Source organism: Pleurodeles waltl, chromosome 1_2, assembly GCF_031143425.1.
Source record: "Pleurodeles waltl isolate 20211129_DDA chromosome 1_2, aPleWal1.hap1.20221129, whole genome shotgun sequence".
NCBI lineage: Eukaryota > Metazoa > Chordata > Amphibia > Caudata > Salamandridae > Pleurodeles > Pleurodeles waltl.
In genome coordinates, this window is record NC_090437.1 from 801,454,028 (window position 1) to 801,468,620 (window position 14,593).

The following is a 14,593-nucleotide window of genomic DNA, read 5'->3' on the forward strand; positions in this document are numbered from 1 at the left end:
ACGAATGTCGTGAGTAATTTAATATGCAAGGACGAAAGCAGTACATGACGAATGTACAAGTAATAGTTTAGGGTGAATTTCAGTGATTTTGTTAGTTTCAACCGGTATATTTTACATTGTCACCTAAATATAACATCCCTTTAACCTTTGTTTTTTCAGTGAATTTCTAAGGTTTTTTAACATAGTTAGATATTCTTACAATTCCTATTTATAGCTTCACTTTTTACAGTGAATGTCTAGGTTTTTACGCTCTCCGTGGTCCTTAGTGCATAGCCCACCTCCCCCCCTAGCCACCATGGCCATTGTGCGACTACTAGCCCTCCCGCTTGCAATACACAGTCTTTTGTGCTGCTACTGGCTCTCCTACCTACTCTATATGGTCAGCTTGCTGCCCCTGACCCCCTTCCACCTTCTCTACTACTTCTTCCATTTTGTTGCTCATCATAAGAAGCGAGTGACCATTTTTCCATGTTCATTGCCATTTTTAGTGTGTAAAGCAATGCATAATTCAGGCACTGTGAGTTCCATATATTTGCTTAAAATAGAAATTCGATTTGCGCTTTAAAATGTTTGCTTCCACCTATGATTGCATTATTTCAGTGTTAAACTTTTGGGCTACTTTTTGGGCTAGGATCGGTTCATTTTGGGCTTAGTTTGGGTGGTAGTTTAATGGCTTTGGGCTTTAGAAGGCTTTAAAAATCTGGCAACACTGCCCAGCAGAAGTTTTTTTCGAAGGGTAAAATCACTTTGGCAACAAATGAATTGTATTGGAACTAAAATCTATTATCACCCTTTATCGATCCTCCTTTTAGTGACCTTCAAACCCTGCCATTCACTAAAATGTATTTCAATGGGTGCTATTGCTAGCGCAGGTGATTTGAAAAAAATTATTAAAGAGTGTTTATGTATTCTGAATAATAGGTTTGTGTAGAAAACATAATAACGTAGAAAAATAATGCACACATTTGAAAATGTGATTACGAAGAATGGCCACCAATATTAACAAAATGTACTAATCAATGATTTAATACTTATGAACTGTTGAATATATGTAAGACTAATGCAGTAATATGTCATATTAAGAGTTATGCAATAAGCTTTAGCTTTAGCTTTACAAGTTGTAGGCCTTAGCTTAGCGAGCGTCTTGGCCTACTTGCCAGGCCTAATGTAAAAGCTGTATTTCTTAGCGCTTAATAAAATGGGTATTCTAGAAAGTTAAACTGTGAATTTCTATTGTATTGTTTAAATGTGCTCATAACTGAATATTCTCATGAAACCCGACTGCTAGGAGATGATGTTCCAGCAAATGCAACATTTTATGTGTAATGTGTGTGAGACTGACTTTCCTAGGATAAGAACAATGAAGATACTGACTAAAGTAGAAGCTGCAACAATATTTTTACCTGACAAACCGGATCATGAGGACATTGCAAGACAAACCGATCGACGACATGTGAACAAAGTAATATTAGAATTCATAGATTTGGGATTTTAGTTTTATTGGACGAAGTGTGAACATACAATTAACTGACCAATAGGGATTTGGGGGGTAGTTTTAACAGTTTTGGCTTAACAAGAGTACACTGAGAGAAGCCAGCCCATTGCCCATTTTCTTGCTAGCCGAAAAGTCATTCTGACCATTACCCATATTGCATTTTGACAAGAGACGTGCTTAACTTTGATGCTTAAGACTTTGCCTTTCCTGAACTTTGATGCTGAATCCTGATGCTTTGCTGATCGACTGATGTCCTGAGGACGAAGACTGATTCTGCCTTCTGATCTATACTGAGGATAGGTATAACCTAAACTGTGATTATTATGCATATTATTATGCACATTTGCTTTTTCTTTCTAGGTAATGCTTGGTGAAGTTCTCTGCTAAACTTCACGTATATATTTACATGGACGCAGTTGACTTTGCTATTGATTTGCACCATAACCTTAGAATGTGTTGTTGTCCAAGCTTTGATTAGATTACATTTCTTCCGCCGCTTTGGACAGCCAGTGTTGTTTTTGTATATGTTTCATTTGATTCTAAGATGAAGCTACATGACCTTAGAATTGTTAATTTAGGGAAATAAATATTCTAACTCTTACTAAAAGGCGTGGTTATTTATGGCTGAAAGCTCATGGTGTGTGACAGTTTACTGACTCCATTGATTACTGATGGTATTGAATACTAATGATTATTGATCATGCACTGGTGCTATGGTACGAACATCTTAATTGCGAGTCAAAAGGTTCATCGACCTATTCGTTCCCCTTGTAAGTTTACTTATTAAGGTCAGAAGCACTAACACTATCATGCATATTGGTCAGCCTTTCTGGTTGAAGTGCTCACCATGAGATCTGTGCTTATGCTCAGCGGAGTTATCTATATTTCTTTTTCCTTGAATATCTCAAAAACTGCTGAACTAATTTAGATCAAATTCCAAAAAGAATGTATGCTTTCTGGACCAAGAGCCAGCTTGATGCCAAATTTGGTGTAATTACACCCGGTGGTTCGGGCTGTAGTAGTGTTAAAAATCCCTATGGAAATTAACAAGGGAAATGCACTTTTTTTTACCCCCCCCTCATTTGCTCAGCCGCCACTTGACGAATCACCCCGAAACTTACCATGCACAATAAGACACAATAGGACACCTTTTTTTTGGAAACTGTTGTGAAGATTTGTCAAACCGTGCCAAGGCTATAGGCAAGTCAAAAAAATTATATATATTCTTACAGATAAAGTATCATTCAATGATAAACCCTTAGGCATCACCCACATATCCGCTCTCATACATATTTAAAAATAGTAGTGATCAATCTATTTTCCTATGATTTAGCTACGTCTTGGTCATAACCAACAGAACCAATAAAAATGCAAAGGCACATTTTTTGGTGGTATAATAACGATCTGAAACATCTGCATGAGGACAAAAAACAACATGAATAATCTTGCAGGCAGTGGAAGTGCATAAACTTTATGCGACTTCTGGAATGAAATAAAGAACATGGGGTCAAATGTATTATGCATTTTTGTGGTCTCAAATGGCCCGAAACATATACATTTCCCATTTGCACACTAGAAGGGGTCCCCACGGGACCTCTTCTCCTTTGTGAATACATGCAAAATTTTTTTTTTAGAACAGGCTGCCTACTCTTAAAAAATGAAAAGAAAACGTTAATTTTTTTAAAAAACGCATCCCATTTTCCTGTAAGGAAAACGGTCCGCAATTAAAAAAAAGATTTCGGTATTTAAAAGCAATCACAGACATGGTGGTCTGCTGAGCCCAGTCCCTGTGATTGTAGCCATTCACAATGGGTTGCCAACTGCGACCCACCTCATGAATGTTAATGAGGTAGGTCAATTTGCGATCCATTGAGAATGGCTAAATGAAACTCCTGGAGTTTCATGCATTCAAACAGTGATTACCTAATTGCGATTCGCAGAAAATCACAGCTAGGTAATCACTACTCAGATAAATGATACATCTGGCCCAAAGTGCATACATATTATCAAACTTAAATTCAGAGCACTGCTCATATTTGATTCAATTAATTGAATACATCAATTATAATTTAACTAGATAAAAACAATAGCAGATTAGTGATAGAAAAATATAAAGTGTAAGAAGGAAAAATGTACAAGAAGATATACTTTAATAGAACAACATTAAATTGTAACATACAGAAAAGAAATCCTTGGTGAAAAGGGAAAAAAACACTATGTTGGTGATCACACAAAGTGAAAAACGGAAAAGAATGAAAGGAAAAAGTGAACTAAAAAAGAAAGAAATGTAGCCTCAACTCTAAGTCTGCCTTGTTTTCATTCTTTTCAAACAATGTGATTCCCACTGGAGAGTCCAAGACACAAAAGAACACTGTAGATAGAACATCTTGCATAGATCAACAACAGCTCTGATAATCCATGTTGGCCCCCATTACGAGTTGCCCAGAGCTGAATCACTTGGAGTTAGAGGGCTTCCCAAAAAGTCTGGATCTGGAAAAAATTTACTTGTTTTTTCCAGTTGCAGATTTGCACTGGATAAAACCATGTGCAGAGAAGGACAAGCAATAGGGGTAAATGTTCAGCTTTGCCCCTGTGGGCATCCTCCAGCACCATGAGGGAACAGCCTATGCTTCCATAAAGAGGCCACATCCTCTACAATCCCCAGACACCTTCCCTGCCTCACCCAACCCTCCCTGATGGGCAGTGGCCCACTGCACATATTTACCACTTGCTTAGAGCAGCTGGTGTTGCCTTGAAACTCTGCTGAATATGGGAAAATCTGTCTTAAAGGCCCCGGTAATTCTAGTTGAGAAGTTATTTCCCATTCCAGGGAGCTTAACTCAATATCATCATTAATTCACAGGGTGATGCCTGCTGGATCGTTAAATGTGGACCCCAATATTTGCCCAAAGATCAATGGGGAGCTCAGAATGGGGGACTTAGTAAGACATTGTGAGGCTACAAACGGTATTCAGTTCTAAGAAATTCAACCACAACTCATGGACATCCCAAAAACAAATGCCTCTTACTTAGTCCTTTCCAGATAAAGTTTGTAACAGGGTTGCAGTAACCCTGTCACAGAACAAGGAAACGGGGCTGATATTATTGTACCCCGTGGGTCCTGGCAAGAGGAAAGAAGCCCAGCCTCTTTTCAGAAACCCGGATATCCAGGTTAAAGGGGGCGCGATGAAGGAGGAGAGCACGGAAGCGCAAGGGAATGCAACAGAGGAGAAGAACACGGAAGCGCAAGGGAACGCCACAGAGGAGAAGTACGCGGAAGCGCAAGGTAACGCAAAGAAGGAGGAGAACTCCGTGCAGAGTGAGGAAACCAACCTGGATCGCGAAGGCACCAACGCGGGACAAGACGAAGAACCCATCCACATCCCTGGAGGGACGTAGCTCATGCAGGTACGTGCATGTATACCGAACCCTACGGGGTATTGGTGGAAGTGAGGAGGCAGGAAGGAAAGCTTGTGAGATGAGAACAAGCAGATGTAAAATAATGAGGGAAAGAATACCTCTGCGCCTGGGCTTGAACTACAGCACTGCTATGCCTTGAACGTTTCTGATATTCACACGTACTACAAGGTGATTACACTGTACCCTGCCATTTCCCACACTGGATTTTTTTTTTTGTTTCTCTCCCAACCTATTTGCCCACTTCCCCCTACCTATTTTTCCATAATAACGACAAAATAAGAAAAAGAGATCCACTTACCTCTTTATCCTGGTTCTGTTTTCCCGCATGGTCCAGCCAACGTGGGAGGTGAACTTAGGAAGATATACACCTAAAAGAAGAAAAGAAAATGAAGAGACCTTAGACACAGCAATCAGAGAAAACCTAAGTATGAAGAAGAAAAAAAGAAAAAAAAGGGGACTATACAGTAAAAAGAGATAAAGAAAGAAAGTAAATTAAGACAACTTTCCTGTGCAATACAGCATTTAAAAAAAATTCATTCAGTATATGAACTGGTCGTATCCATTCTTGTGTCTTTCACAAACAAACCCCAAAAGAACCCATCACAGTGGTGTCAGAAGTGTGATATTGGGTGAAAGACATACAACCACAATGGAAGGCAAACCCACCTTAGAGTATATGATTCAGCGATTGGCAGAAGGTCAACGACTTCTGCAATTGGTATGGGAGGAGCAGCAGAGAGAGGCTCGCAATGATCGAGAAACACTCCAAAATGCCCTGAAAAGTCAAGCTAGAATAATAGCTAATAACCAACTGGTACATGAAACCGCACTACAAAAACTAACAGACACTATTGCTTCCAGTTGCGTTCATCCCAATTTTCCAAGTTCAGTTTTACAGAAGTTCCAAGAGGGAGAAGATCCAGATGAGTTTTTTTCTAATTTTGAATGAGTAGCCGCTTCAGCTACATGGGCAGAGGATAGGTGGGGACAATATATAGCCCCACTACTAACTGGAACCTTACAGGCCGCATATCAGGCTGTGAATCCTGGAGGTATCACACCTTATCCGGAAATAAATACTACCATATAAGTATCCTAATCAGTTACCCCAGTGCTATAATTGTGCTGAATAGGGACACATAGCACGGAACTGTCCCCACAAATTAGACAAAACTGAGCCAATGGAAATTGGGGTCACCAGAGGTAGAGTTCTCTATACGGGCAAAGAAGTTTCTCGCTACGTCAAGGAAATGTTAATAAACGGACAACCCATCAGAGTACTAATCGATTCAGGATGTAGTCAGTCATTAGTTCGTGAGAACTTAATCCCTAAGACAGTATCATCAAATGATGAATATGTCTCCATTTGCTGCATCCATTAATATATGAAGCAATATCCTTTAGTAAAAGTATCTATCAAATGGAGAGGACAGAATCAGACTCTGATGATGGGGGTAATACAACGCCTACTAGAAGAAGTAATTATAGGCACAGACTACGACAATTTCCCTATGCTATTGGACAGTGTCCATGACAAACAGAAACTAGAGTTATGGTGGAGTGAAGCTCCTTTTTCCCAAATCTCTATCACTCCAGAGAAGGAAAAACTGAGATTAAGCAAAAAAAAGAAAAGAGAAGGAAAGCAATCTTACCAAATGGGTAACCTGTCTAGTAGTTCAAACCCAGCAGACAAACCGGTGTTGGCGACACTACCCCCTTTCCGGATTAGCCAGAGAGATGACCCTACCCTGCAACATGCAGGGGAGACCGCTGTAACCAAAAAACCAGGAAAGGTGGGTCCCTGTTTTCTTGTCCAGAAAGGTCTGTTACATAGTGTGACCCAACATAACAACTAAGAAAAAACACAGTTAGTAGTGCCCCATCTATATCGTACACAGACCCTACATTTGGCACACAACCACATGGGAGGTGGCCTTTTTGGTGGAGAAAAGACGAAAGAATATCTATTAGGATGGTTCTATTGGCCAGGGGTCTTTTCAGAGATTCACAGGTTTTGTCAACAGTGCCCTAAATGTCAACTTATCAATCCCAGACCCCACAGAAAAGCTCCCCTCTTCCCCTTGCTGGTTATAGATATTCCTTTTTCACGTGTAGGTATGCATTTCGTGGGACCTCTAAATCCCTCCTCAAGGGGATACATGTATATTCTCATTTTGGTGGACTAGGCAACGAGATACCCGGAAGCCATTCCTATGAGTAGCATGACCACCAAAAGTGTGGCACAGGCCATGATAGGGTTCTTCTCCAGGGTGGGATTCCCCAGGGAACTACTCACAGACCAGGGAACTCCATTCATGCCCAGATTGATGTCACAGATTTGCCAAATACTAGGGGTTAAAACAAATTTGCACTTCAGTCTACCACCCCCTAACAGAAGGGCTAGTAGAGAGATACAATTGCACCCTGTGAGAAAACAGGGCTGATTGCAGAGGCCCCCTAACTTTTTGCCCCCATTGCACCACTTTTTGCTGGGGTTTTCCTGACTCTGATGGTGCTCTGGGTACTGTTAACCAGTCCCAGGGCCTGCGCTCTGTGTAAAATCAGTATGCAAATTAACCTAATTATGATTGGCTAAGTCAATCTACCTATAAGTCCCTAGTATATGGGAGGGCATGTAGGTTCAGGGACCCCAGCATTGGTAGTGCACCCATAGGTGCACTGCTGAGGTGCCCAGTGTCATTTTAAAGGCAGGCCTGCCTTGCTGACTGCTTTTAAATTAAACACATATGCAATTTCGACTTTGGAATTGAAAGTAGTTCCAAAGTCTTAAACTACCTTATTTTTACATATATGTCACCCCCTAAGGTGTGCCCTATGTGGCCCTAGGGCTGGGTGCCATGTAACTATAAGCAGGGACCTTATACAAATAGTTTTATGAGCCCTGGTGAGGTAAAAACAGCCAAATTAGTTTTTCCCTCATTGTAGTGAATGGCTTTCATAGGCTAGAATGGGGAGACTTTATTTTAATTCTAAAAGTCCCCTTAAGTGACAGATACAAAGAGTTTGGTATCAAATTAATTGTTATAATAAATCCCACAACTTCCAGTTGTTGGATTTAATATAACTTGTTCAGGTAAAGAGTTTTAAACTTTACCTGAAAAGTTGTCAACTTCAGCCCTGCATTGTTTTTGCTGCTGTGCTCTGATTGGCCAGCCTCTGGCAGCCTGGCCAGGCTGCCTTGATGAGGTGTGAAGTGGCCTGATTTCACCCAAAGAGATGTGCCTGTGTGCGGGGATCTCCCCTCAGCAGATGGTGAGGCAGGAAGGGGTAGGGCTGCCAAACTGGCCTTCAAAGGCAGAGAAGGACATTTGGAGCAACCCAGCAACACACCCACATCCTGCAACCCCAGACAACTAGTTGCCCCCTTAATTAGATTAGGAGAGGGCAGGAGATGGGTGTGTTTATGCTTTTTAGCCACACCAGTGGGTGGGCTCAGCCAGATGTAACCTCCAAAAATCACTTTCAGCCATGATGGATTTTTTAGGACTGTTGCCTCCTGGGATTGATTTTTGCCACACTTCACAGGAAGTGGTCATCACAGGGGGAAGGACCCTGCCCCTGATTGGAAAACCAGGACCCCCCTGTTTTTCACCCAGGAGCAAGGATAAAACTGGCAGACCTGCACCCACACCTCAGTTCCCTACCAGATCCCCATCAGATTCCAACAAGGAAGAACCAAAGGAGAAGAATGACTGCCCTGCTGAACCCCTGGCCTGCACCTGGAACCTGCACTCTGAAGGACTGCACCAGCTGCACACTTGGGCTTAACCGCAAGAAGGACCTTGCCTGGCTTCAACTGGTTCAAAGAGGGACTCCCTGTTTGCAACAGGTGAAAAATTGCTAACCAGAGTCCCCTGCACCAACTCCTGAAGAAATCAACCAGCTGACCACTGCCCAGCGGCCAAAAAGGAGTTTGTGCCAGGTGCATTCTGGGAGTTGTAGTCCACCCCCCCCAATGATCATCTCAGAGCTTCTGGACCCTTGGGGTGAGGTGTGGACCCCAAAAGAACCTTAAAGGAACATCTGGGAGAAGATCCAGAAGTTTGGAGAACTTTTGGAAAAAAGCTCCATAGAGGGACTGACCCGCCGCAGCAACTCTAGCCGGCTTGCCTCAACCGCGACCCGGCCTGATTTGCAGGTTTGTCCCGGTGAAGAAAATCTCCAAAAAAGAGACTAAGTCCGAACGTACAAAGTTGACACACCCTTAAAACGTTATTAACAAAAACCATAGCAGACTCTGGTAAAGACTTGGATAAAAAGTTAACCTTAGTGCTTTATCCCATACGAACACATGTCCAATCGTCCACTGGCCATAGTCCGTTTGAGTTAGTATTCGGACGAGAACCCTGAAGCCTACCAGATATGGCTGCAGAGAGGTGGGAGGAAAATGAAAGTGAAGATAAAGACATTTTGGACTACACACAACAGTTAAAAGACCAGGTTCATAATGTTTGGGAAGATGTCAGAATACACCTAGAGGGGGCCCAGGAAAAACAAACAAAATGCTATGATAGAAACACTGTTCTTAGACAATTCAAGACCAGAGACAAGGTAGTGGTATTACTTCCCAGTTTAGAGAACAAATTATTAGCCAAGTGGCAAGGCCCTTATAAGATACTAGAACCCGTGAGTCCCCTCACATACAAAATAGAATTATCCAAAAAATCCCAAAAGAACACAGATATATCACGTTAACCTCTTAAAGAAATGGGAAGAAGCAGATGACCCCTCTGGATCAACAAAAACCGGGTTCTTAATAAACAATGTGAAACCCCAGGAAATTAATTTATGTCCCAAAGAAGCATCTGATTGTCTTCCTTTGATTAATTCCACTCTCTTTCCAAACCAACTGAATCATTTGAGGGAGGTATTAAATAGACATAAAAAATTAGTTTCACTAATTTCGGGGAAAAACCTGTTAGTTCAACACGCTATCAAAACCCAAGACGGAAAAATTATTTGTATCCGACCATACAGAATCCCAGAAGCACATAGAAAGGTACCTAAACAAGAAGTCCAAGACATGCTGAAGGTAGGTAACATAGAACCTTCTATTAGTCCTTGGTGTTCGCCAGTAGTACTAGTTCCAAAACCCAATAGCTCTATCTGATTTTGTATTGACTTTCGACAATTAAATTGTATTTACCAATTTGATACATACCCCATACCCCGGGCAGACAAATTGCTCGAACAACTAGGTAGAGCACAATATATGCCCACATTAGATCTTACGAAGGGCTACTGGCAGACCCTTTTCACCCCCCAGATAAGGAAGTTATTTCCTTCTCCACACCATCTGGACTATACCAATTTACAGTCCTACCTTTCGGTTTACATGGGGCCCCTGCAACATTTCAAAGATTAATGGACAGACTCTTACGTGCTCATACAGGATATGCGGCAGCATATCTTGATGACATCGTAATATATATAGCAACACCTGTGACGACCATTTACAACAACTTGATAAGGTATTTCAAACACTACTCAAAGCAGGATTAACTGCTAATCCTGAGCAATGTAACCTGCCCCTTGATGATATTGCCTACTTAGGATATCATATAGGGAAAGGACAGATAAGACCCCAATTAAATAAAGTTGAAGCAATCCTCAATGTACCTCCATCTACCACAAAAAAGGAAGTACGGTCCTTTCTAGGAATGGTGGGATATTACAGTTGGTTTATTCCAAATTACTCAAATATCGTGGCCCCTTTGACTGATCTTTGAAAAAAAGAGAAACCCACCAAGATTAAGGACTTAAATCCCCACCAACTCTGTAGCTATGAGACACTCAAAAGGAATCTGACAACAGAACCAGTTTTACAGTTCCCTGACTTCACTAAAATGTTCTATCTACAGACGGACGCATCCGACGTCGGTATAGGTGCCGTCTTGTCCCAGCAGAACGAACAAGATTCTACTTACCCCATTATTTTTATCAGTAGAAAACTACTACCCCAGGAACAATGTTATCCGGTAAGAGAAAGGGAATGTCTGGCAATTAAATGGGCGATAGAAACCCTCCAATATTACTTGTTAGGACATCTCTTTAGTTTACATACTGATCATGCTCCCCTCACCTGGTTAGCTCGACATAAAGACACAAATCCAAGGATACTGAGATGGTATATGGAGCTCAAACCATTTATGTTCCAGGTTCACCACCTCCCAGGTAGCCAGTTACCTACTGTGGGCTATCTCCCCAGACAACCCATGGAGCAAGGTCTCCATCAGCCCTTCCCAAGGGGGAGTGTGTGTAACAGGGTTGCGGTAACCCTGTCACAGAACAAGGAAACGGGGCCGATATAATCGTACCCTGGGGGTCCTGGCGAGAGGAAAGAGGGCCCGACTCTTTTCTAAAACCCAGATATCTGGGATAAAAGGAGCACGACGGAGGAAGAGAGCGTGGAAGCGCAAGGGAACACGACAGAGGAGAAGAACACGGAAGCGCAAGGGAATGCGACAGAGGAGAAGAACACGGAAGCGCAAGGGAACGTGACAGAGGAGAAGAACGTGGAAGCGCAACGAAGTGCGAAGGAGGAGGAGAACGCCGTGCAGATTGAGGAAACCGACGTGGGTAGCGAAGACACCAATGCAAGACAAGATGAAGAACCCAGCCACGTCCCCGGAGAGACGTGGCTCATGCTGGTACGTGCATGTATACCGAACCCCACAGGGTATTGGTGGAAGCGGGGAGGCGGGAAGGATAACTTGTGAGACGAGAACAAGCAGATGTAAAATAAAGAGGGAAAGAATCCCTGTACACCTGGGCTTGCACTACATTACCACTGAGCCTTGAAAGTTTCTTACATTCATGCGCAATACAAGGTGATTACACTGTACCCTTCCATTTCCCACCCGGGATTTCTTTTATTTTTTTTATTTCTGTTTCCTCTCACACTATTTGCCCACTTCCCCCTACCTATTTTACTGTTATAATGACAAGATAATAAAAAGAGATCCACTTACCTCTTTATCCTGGTTCTGTTTTCCCGCATGGTCCCGCCGATGTGGGAGGTTAGCTTAGGAAGATATACACTTAAAACAAGAAAAGAAAACTAAGAGACATTAGACACAACAACCAGAGGAAACCTAATTATGAATTAGACAAAGAAAAGAAAAAAAAGGGGACTATAAAAAGAGATAAAGAAAGAAAGTAAATTAAGACCACTTACCTGTGCAATACAGCATTTCAAATAAATTCATCCAGTATATGAACCAGTTGTATCCAATCTTTTGTCTTTCACAAACAAACCTGAAAAGAACCCATCACAAAGTTATAGCTGACAAACAGGGGCGAACCGGGGAACCAAAAGCAGACTTGAAAAATTTGCTCTGCCCAGCCCGCACCTTTCATCTCCTCGTGCAATCCCTCTCTTTCCATCCGTCCACTTTCATTCTCTCCTCTCTTCACCTTCTCTGATGTCTCTCTCTCTACCATCCACTTCATTTCCTCTTTCTCTTGAAGCCTCCCTGTGCCTGCTGCAATTCTGTCAGGACCGGAAGTGAGGATTATGCATAACTTTCTTCACTTTATTCATACAGCAGATTTGAAGAAATAAAGATAAACATTCCATGGAATACTACATGTCCCATGAGGCTCTGGGTATCAGAGGCCAAACACAGTCCAATCAGAGTTAAGTCCAACATATATAAACATATGACGTTGCTTCCTGTTCTGTCTTTCTTTACTGCTCGTCAGTTAAGTGAAATCCTCTGTGACGTTTTCCTTACGACTGAAATGCTTTAGTATTAATAGTTTTATAAACGCTAATATCATTTTCTGTGTTGGTGCAGTAGGTTTCTGCCCGAGCGCTCGTTTATTATTTTAGTTCACAGGTCTGACGAGGGTACGTGTGCGCCACCCGACAACTTGTCAGGTGCGTCAGCAGTGTCTGAGGCGGCTTCTTGGGAGCGCTCCAGCTGACTGCTGCGCATGATTTGTGGGAAGCCTGACAGGAAATTCTTTGAATTACTGTCAGATTCTTCAGTATCCTTGAACCAATACTCACTTGAGACAACGGTTGATGTATATTCAAAGCAATAGCAGCACCTAGTGGTGTTTTAAGTAATTTGATATGTTGCTAAATATATTTTATTTAGGAGCAGCAGCGAGGGGGCTACCCATAATTAAACATGGGTGAATAAATAGTTTATAAATATTTTATTAGATTCTAAAAATATTTTAATAAAACATATAAAATATATTTTAATATTTTAAACAAAATATTTTTATTTTCTTTGTGCTCCCATCCTCATAATTGACCATAATAGTGGTAATGAAAATTCATCCTTTCAGGATGCTGAACAGGAGTGGCCTCCTCAACACCTTCCCCAGAGATTAATCAATCACTTTCCACCGCCATTGCGAATGCGCTTCGCTCTCCGGAAACAGGTTGACAAGCTCGCTAAGAGCATTCAAGGTCTTTCTAGTGACTCCGTACAATCTAAACCGGGCCCTAGTGGTCTTAAATCAGGGGTAAAGGCCACTAAGCGTGACGCAGGGCACCTGGAAGGTTTTGATAAGCATACAGAGACCTTCCATAAGAGTGCTCGCACGCTGAAACATCTGCCCTACTGAGAGGAAATGAGCAACTTTCTTGCAAAAAATGTAAACCCTTTCAATGGGGCCCCCCTTGGAGAGGAGGGTGTATCAGATGCCGAAAACTCCTTGGACGAGGAACATGATATAAATAGACCCCGGTGTCCTAGTTCTGTTTCCCCTGATTCTCTAGAGGAAGTATCTGATATGTTTAATACATCCGAAAATTATCGACCCAGATCCTCGCAATGGGTTCCTGAACCTAAGGTGGCTGATTATGTGGCCAATAAGATTCGCCAGCCTCTGGAAAAAGGCGTCCGGGCAAAGCTTAGTGCACAATGACCCAGACCTTCCCTTCCTGGCAAGGTAGCTGTCACTGCTGACATTAACCCAAAATTATGTACCTTTTTCAGCAAATACATTAAAGACCAAAAAAGGGGATTGATAGATCTTAGAGGGGATGCCAGGATAAACTCCTAGACGTGGTTGGCCCTTTGACTCAAATCATACAACTAGCGGAACAATCCTTAGTTCAGCTGAGATTCAATCTGAACACAACTATTATGCTCCTTCAAAATCTCTGCTTTGTAATCAACTCATCAAAATTGGAACTGCTTCCAACCCAACAGATTGTATTCCTGGGGATCCTCATAAACTCAGTCACGGCATCTCTCAGCCTTCCACTAACAAAACTTACCAAGATTCAGAAAGAACTCAGGAAAGGTCTCAGAAGAGAAAGAATATCTCTCTGCAACAGGCCATGTTAGTGGGACTTCTATCCTCGTCAATTCAGGCCATGTTTCTGGGACCCCTTCAATACTGTGCATTACATAGACTAAATGTGTTTCATCTCCAGAGAGGACTGACTTATTCAGGGATAATCTCTTTATATCCGAAGCCAAGACAGAGCTCCAGTGGTGGATACGCCACATGGAAGCTTGGAACAGGACAGCAATATTCCGCACATCACCAGACATGATAATAGAATCAGATGCCAGTCGTCTGGGATGGGGAGCTAATTGCGGGGACATATCCATGGGAGGCAGATGGTCAGAGGAAGAACTCTCTCTCCATATCAATTACCTGGAACTCCTGGCGGGATCTTTTGCAATC

The 14,593-nt window shown here is 42.1% G+C and overlaps 1 long non-coding RNA gene across 1 annotated transcript in view; it reads right to left on the bottom strand.

Moving 5' to 3' along the window:
• LOC138295849 (uncharacterized) overlaps nt 1–12,462 on the bottom strand; it is a 92,635-nt gene extending 80,173 nt beyond the window's left edge. Inside the window, exons 1-4 of the long non-coding RNA XR_011203701.1 lie at nt 12,289–12,462; nt 12,114–12,193; nt 11,908–11,976; nt 5,214–5,283 (exon numbers count right to left, since the gene is read on the bottom strand). This is a non-coding gene — a long non-coding RNA (uncharacterized lncRNA). The remainder of the gene's footprint in view (nt 1–5,213; nt 5,284–11,907; nt 11,977–12,113; nt 12,194–12,288) is intronic.
• Between the last annotated feature and the right edge of the window lie 2,131 nt (nt 12,463–14,593).